Raw genomic sequence first — 8,000 nt, 5'->3', positions numbered from 1 at the left:
TTTTTCTCTGTATTGTTTTAACAAACAGGAGATGATTATATGTTTCACTGAGCCAGGAAGCAGACTTTCACTTTCTGATGAGGTCCCCACTGCTTCAGCTCTTCCTTTCACACTGACATCTTATCCAGCAGTCTCTGGGAGCCCTGCTGTGAATCTACAAACTCTTCTCTTTGGGCGCTTTCCTGTGTAATTTTTGTTATTTTAAGTTTAGAATAACTGAACTCAAATGCCTCTTCCCTCAGTGGTGCATCTCCCTGCTGTTGCAGAAAATGTAATCTTTAAAGGTTGCACCAAACTTTGGAGCACAACTGAATTAAAAAAAAATCAATCCACCTCGAAAGAAATTAGGACCAAGGCAAAAGGGATCATTCTGAGCAGAACAGTTTCTAGAAGTCAGGAAGAAAGCAAGGTCATATGTGTGAAATAATCTACTGAAGGTGATGGTAAAATGATTATCAGCTAAACTTTTGGGAAAGTTGGATTTAAAACTGGGAACTAATATATTTTTTTTTCTCTGAGTAGAATCTTACTGAGACTTTTTAATTATACAAAGTAACTCCTCCTAAAGCCTGTCATTCTCACTTGAGGATCTCCCATGCAACTTTACATAAAATGCTATCAGGACCTTACGTGATTTCCCTTGTTTGTTGTCCTTCATGTTTTCAGATTAAACCCTGAAGGTCTCCTTTTGAAAAGAACCTTTTGAGTTAATTGTATGTGCCCTTAGGATTTATTTTCAGTTCCAAAACATGAAAGATATCGCTCTTGTTGACTGTTTCTTCCAGGAGTATATAATACTTTGCTGTGTGCAAAGGGATGGAGACCACTGTTCCCACATCTCTAAAAATTGGAATATTTTCTTTCTGTCTACTAAAGTGTACTTTTACTCTCATTTTTGGCATCACAAGTCAATGTGATCCAAAGAGCATTTACCTTCACCTTCTTTTTAACGAGAGTCATACACAGTTGCAGTACTCTTATTTACAGATTTATTGAGGAATTCTCATTTTCCTGTTTGCATTTGATTCCTGGTTGGGTTGTGAACCTCATTCAGTTGTTACATGGTTGTATGGAGTGAATCCAACCTACAGACCCTCTTTATCCTTGCATTTTTTAAATGCCAGAAAGGCATGTAGTCATGCCCTTCTTTATATCAAAGTACTTTATGTCAGGGTTTTTTTTTCTTATTTTTTTGATTCCCATAACTCATCAATAAGAGTGTATATATATATATATACATTACATATATATATATATATATATATATATAATCAATCTGCTTTAATATATATATATATATATATATATATATATATATATATATATATATATATATTTTTTTTTTTTTTAAAGCAGATTGATTGTAAAATTCCTATTCTGATTCCATGTCAGGTTATCTGGAAGATGTGATTATCAGAGTATAGTAATTGCTGTAACACATATATTTTAACTGTGTGTGGTTCTGTTCAACTCACCCTTTTCTTGGGTTTCTTGTTTCTTAATTGAGGATAAATCTTTCTGTACATGCAGAGTAAGTGGTGTCTTCTGATGCTACTCAGCACATTATCCCTGGGTTTTAGAATCTTCATATTGGACTAACCAATGATTATTACTTGTTTTCTGATACCATATAAAACATCCTTACTTGCTGAAAACAGGGATATACTCTAAAAACTAAGTTTCTCTAACACACTGTCAGAATGGTGAACACTGGCGAGAAGAATGCAGAGCTGATTCACTTCCAATTGTACTTCTAGAGTAGCTGAGATACACGCAAAGCAACCCAGAGCACTGTTTTTTATGTACAGCACATCCATTGCCTCCGGGAACAGAACAATCTTGACAGGTCTTTTAGTACCATCACCATGCAAAGCCAAACCTAGCTGGGTGTTCATACTGTACACACATCCCCTTTTTTTGAAGTTAGATTTGGTACACAGCTAGGCATTCATGTGCCAAAAACAAATCAGTGTGATGATTCCTGCTAGAAATGCCAGTTTTTGCACTGCTGTGAACACTAATAGCATTTCTAGTGCCTGTGGAAACATTTCTACTTTATTCAAGTCTGTAGCTGAGAAAAGTGGTATGCTTGAGGGGCCTGTCCACATAAGATATCTGCAAGGGCTCTCTGCTCTACTCAATATCTCCTTTATTTTCTGTGCCTTCAGAGTTCATAGCCATCAAAGACTGAAAACATAAATTTAGTATTCTAATTAACACTGAAAAAAGATGGGGAAAAAAATCTCTCCATATTTCTGGCTTTTTGTCTCCCTTCTTCCAAATCATGCCATAGCACTTCTTCTGCCTTTGTCACTGCGTAGATTTGAGACACAGAGATCAAAGCAGGGTAGAGCAAACTGTCCATTTCTAGGTACTGCACTTGATCTGTGATGGTTATGGCTGCAGGTTTGCCATTTCCCAGAATGTGACTGTTCCAGTTAGTTCATATCATGTGAGAGGGTGATAGAAGACTTGGCCTGATCTGAGCTCTACTATTCAGGAGGAAAATTTCTTGCAATTTGGACATTCATCATCATTTCAGGTTCTAGTCCCCTGTAAAAACTCAATAATGCTTTAAGAGCTGACCTTACCTGACTACAGTAACACACTCTTTCAGGTGCCCAAATTACTGCTCAGGCATGTAAAATTATGCAGATCTGCTTTGTAGCTGAAGTCACTCATTTATCTGAAAACTTATTTAATTTATCCTGATATCCCCAATACTGAGCCAAAATGGGATGATACTCATTTCACCACAATGATAGAGAATAATGCTTCTCTCTTTTCCAACATCCATTTAACCTGGACAGCACCAGGAGCTTTGGCACAGTTAAAAAAAAAAAAAAAAAAAAAAGCACTTAATAAAGCAAAGCAATAAGGAGAGACTGTATTTGTGTTGTTAATACTAGCATGGATCATAATTTCAAGGCTTACGAAGGAAAACAGAAATGCATCTGGATAAACACTGCCCTTTAAATGTCAGGACAGTGTGTATTCATGTGTATGTGCCTATTTATCAAGGTTTAAATTTTAATTCTCTGATGTTTTCTCTTAACTGTGGATTTCAGATGAGGCTTTCGATAGTAAACTCACCTCGTGGTTACCTGCTAGAAATTATTCCAAATCAACTAGTTGAGCACTTAAAAGTTTTGGGTTCTTCCAGGTTTTTGTCCACCTCACATTTAAAATCAGTTAGACATTTTTTTGGAGGAACTTTAGACTGATACATCTCTTTGGGATTTACACCTGAGTTTTGTGTTGATAAAAACGTCCTCACTACTTCAGCATCTAATGTGAACTTTTGCCAGCTTCTCTCACAGCTTCAGATACAAGATAGCTTCAGAAATTTTTGCTTCATAAACTTTTGTCCATTTATCTTAAAGCTTTCTTAAGCTCATGGTTGTTATGCAACAGACCTTACACGATGCTCTTTGGAGTCTGCTGAGCTCTCCTGCACAATGGTATTTCCAGGTCTGGAGTATGGTTAAGGAACAAACACTGCAGGTGGGCATACTCTGTAATCCCAAGCATCAGATGGAAGATTTCAGAGCACTACAGGCTCTATAGTCCCCACAACTAACCATTACTAGCTGGTAAGACTGTCAGACCAGCAGCTGGCTTTTCATAGTTTTCTATGAAGAAAAAAGTCCATTTTCTTCTGTCAAACAGAATTCTTTTCCTTAAGGTTGAGTACTTGACATCACAACCAGGAAAATGCCTCATTGATAGTCAATCTGATGCTTTAGAGCTTGAAACCTTGTTGAGATCTCTCACAGATCAAGAGAACGTGGGCAGGGAGGTATTTGATGATAAAATTGCTCAATTGTATGTATGTACCACCAAAGAAATTTTTGCTTCAACTCTGCAGGATAATCACAGAATCAAAGGATTAATTAGGCTAGAAGGGGAATTTTAGATTCACCTTCTATAAGCATTTGCTCAAACAGGGTTATCTAGAGCACACTGAGCAGAACCATGCCAATAGATTTTGAATATCATGTTTCTTCAGATGGAGATTGCATAATAAATGAACAACTAAAACCAGAATAAGAACATTGGACCAGGATCTCACTCCTTCCTCTTCTTGCAGATCTACAACACAGCAAAAGAATGAAGAGATTTTCTCTTTAGATTCATCAAGATTAAATAATTTTCTTCATTTTCTGACTTACAAACTTCCATTTATGAAAGTTATCTGTTTCAGCATTGGGAAAAAATGTTTTCTGCATATAAATCTGTGTGGATGCTTAAAGTTGTCAAGTGTTTCAGAATCCTTTGGGACAAGAGATGCTATATAAATGTAAAATACTCAGTTATTATTTATTATTACTGTACACATGGTAAGCACTCTTGAGATTATCTGTTTGTTGCAGTTATGATGGCATTATGTGACATGTCTTACCACAGTGCACAAATATTTATTTCTCATGAATCAGACGAACCTTCATCCTTCAGTTTTCCTTTCGCACATTATTTCACAGGAAGTGTATCTATCCCTTTTCTTTTCTATCCTTATTTTGTAAGGTTTTTGGAAATAGCATTCTCAGAGGTTCTCTCATTCTCAGAGAAATTCATATGTTTTCTGTTTTCTTTCAGTTCTGTTTAATGTAATGCCAAAAAACTTATTGATTCCAAATAGCAGACTTCTCCTGGATTTGGCTTGGAGACCCACACTGATGCACAGGCTTCTTGCAAAAGAAAGGAATAAGGGTTTGCAAAGAAACAATAGATATTTTTTTATTATTATTTGGGAAAGGAGCAAACGTGGTATCTGCTGAGTTTTGTCATCCTTGGTATACATTAAGCAGTCAGTCTGTTGCCTGCATGTACAGGCCACAATGGAAACCTCACCCATAGTAGTTTGTGTTCTCATCCCTCTAACAGATCAGTGTAAACAGATCAGGAGAAGACCTTCCACTTGCTCAACCTTACCTACATGTGAAGCAGCTAATGGTAAAAATTACCATTCTTCTACCATAAACTCACCCTCAGTCTTCACCTCAGTTCATTTTCAATGTTTTGTGTGTTATTTTAAAAATATCTCTAAAATTACTGCTTTTCTTATCCAATAGGGCAAGTCTACAGCCCATTACAGCACAGGTATAATGCCTGAAATCTCATGGAATTAAAATGTTAGGCTCTTTGCCTGGGCATTGCTCCGACAATGAAATCTTGTGCCAGCACCTGTAGAAAGCAATACTGTAGTTGGTATTCTCTGTCCAATCCAGAGGAAGTGATGAAAAGGAATAAGATGTCCAAAACAATTTAAGATGTGGTCATTAACAAGTTGCAGTGATAGATTATAGTCTTTTTGATTGGAAACGATAATTTTTATGATTTCTAGAACTACAGGCAAAAAGCAACCATCTCCTGATTTTGCCTTTCTTCAGTAAGTTTTACACTTCTGTTTATTTTAAAAGCACTAAAAACCTCCATTCTACTTAATATCTTTCTTCTGCAATTTTCAAAAAAATCAGGCAAGGTAGAAAATTGGTTCTCTTCCAAGTAGTTGGAGATGTTCAGATTTTGTGGCAATATAAATACCAAGATAGAACAGGTTTTATATCTGGCAGACTGCTGACTGGTACAAAAACAAAGAAACACAAACCCTAAAAAGCAATATTTCACAGTGTATACATAAGGGCTGTTGGTAAGCTCTCCCTTCCTTCCTCCCTTCCTCCCTTCCTCCCTTCCTCCCTTCCACCCTTCTTCCATTCCTCCATTCCTTCCCTCTTTCCTCCCTTCCATCTCTCTTACTAGATTCCTTTTAAAAGGCTGCAGCCTGTAAACTTCTCAAAAGCTTTCTGCAGAAGTTTCTCCGTCAGAAAATGCTGTCTTACTTAATTCAGAAAATTTCCTGAGAATTTATTGTTTCACAAGTTTTGATTTTGTAAATAATTCAAAGAAACCATTCAGAAGTTGCAAGACTATGACATTTTTTAGTAAGCAGGACTACATTTTTATTTTTAAACAAGATTTCCATTATATAATATAAGCATGAAATGTCTTTGCTTAGATCTCGTTTAGAAATTTCAGATTTCTAATAAAAAAGGAAATATAATTCCTGTGCAGGTCAGTAGTATCCTCTTATTCTTTTGAAGAGATGTTTCTAAGGAGGAAGAAGATTTTTATCCACAAAACATGAAACTTAATTTGACAATACTAAATTCACTCATCTTATTTAAAGTGAAATGTCAGACCATCACTTTTTAGCACTGCATTTTAGATCATGCTGCAGTTTTATCCATCTGTTGGTGAGTTCTTTACAATATTTAAGGAGAAATCTTCCCATCAGTTGAAGGACAGTAATGATAAATTATCTCAGTTTCAGTGTGAAATTTTAGGAGAAGTAGGCCTGAAAATACAATTTTAAGTAGCTGAGCTCAGAGCAATTCCACAGATGAAATTTTCTGAACTGACATTTTCTGAACAAAGAAGGTGCCTTTGCTTCTTGTCATCATCCTAGAAGCACTACTCAGCTGAGATGTTACTATCCCCACAGTGAATTTTCATGACATTTAGTGAATGCAGATGTCATTATTATGGCATGAGATTCCGCATGTATCATTTTTATATGCATCTGATTGGTGCGGTTCCAGTGAAGAAAATACGTAAACATGAAAACAAAGAATGAAATTTGGATAATAAGCATTGGTGGGTGGGAATGGGCTGTAACAAATCCTATGTACATTGTTCTGTTTGCTTTATTTTGCAGATCAGAAATGCCTGTATCTCCTCTACAGTAAGCTCATGCTAACTACACTCCAATGGAAATGGGCTACATGGACTCATGGGAAGGGTAAGTGAAGGGATATGTGACCAGAATAAGCTGACTGTAGCTCAGTGTAAGGAAAAAGTTTGCTTCTCTTAGATAAATTAAATGTTGCATATCAGCCAGGATGGCTTTTTGCTTGGGAAGCGTAAACCGTGGTACCATTAGTACTATAGTCTAGAACAGTCAAGGTGCAAACCCTCCAAAGTATTGCTTGGAAGTACTGAAAATCTTCACGCACAAAAATTAGAGTAGATATCAGCTGGCTGCTATGTCCTAGTATGTTCTGTGTGCGCTTAATGAGGCAGTACTCTTTATCTCTTTATGTCATGTGTATTATAAAACATAAGCATCAGTGTCTATGCTTCACTCACGTTCTCAGGAAGAATATAACAGCCATGATGGAGAACATATTAGGAAATCGAAAGGGTACTTAATATTTGTATAATTACAATAATTCATTTGAAGGGTGCATTCTTGTCATTCTCTTTACACATGCTGGCACAGGCCCTAAAAGTTTGAAGAGATGCATAATTATTTGAGGGTTAATATTGTTTGTGAATACTGAGGGGAATCCATTTATTTTCAGTAGAACTTGCCTAAAAAGGAGTGGAGTGCTGTGAGGTGCCAGATCAGTCTGTCACAGCCTGATCTGTGTTTGTGTTCAAGGGGAATCCTCCAACACTAGATGTAAACAACATCTGTCATTTCACTAGGAATAATACACAAAAATTCAGGCCAGTTACTCTGTAGCTGCTCGAGGCCACAGCTCTTCTGATTGCCAGCCAATAAACTAGTTAAGGTTTATTAATGTGTTTTTTAGTTCGTAATGGCTTTCTGATTTGCCCTCTTTGCAAATTAGACCTTGACCTGTGGAGCCTGATCTCTTTAAGGGAAGGCTGCAGCAAAAACATGATCCATCTACTCATGTGAAAAGCTTGAAATATGTGGTGATTGGGGTTTGCTTTTGTATGGTATTATGTATACTAAATAATCTCGTGTCTTGTGTGTGAAAAGCACTCTGTCATTCTCCATCAGCTTCATGCTTTATAGAAAGTATGAGAGCGAGGAAAAACATAACTACATAGTCCTTTTATGTTGATTAAAAGCCCTCTCAGAATGAAATTCCATTCCTTGTTCCTCATGCTAAGCCATCTTCTTATTCTGATTTTAAACTTTCATGCTTCCTCGCACAGTGGAAAATAATTGCATTGAAAATCTGTAAAGA

This window comes from Lagopus muta, chromosome 3 (assembly GCF_023343835.1).
Source record: "Lagopus muta isolate bLagMut1 chromosome 3, bLagMut1 primary, whole genome shotgun sequence".
Lineage (NCBI taxonomy): Eukaryota > Metazoa > Chordata > Aves > Galliformes > Phasianidae > Lagopus > Lagopus muta.
Note: the sequence above shows the minus strand (reverse complement) of the source record.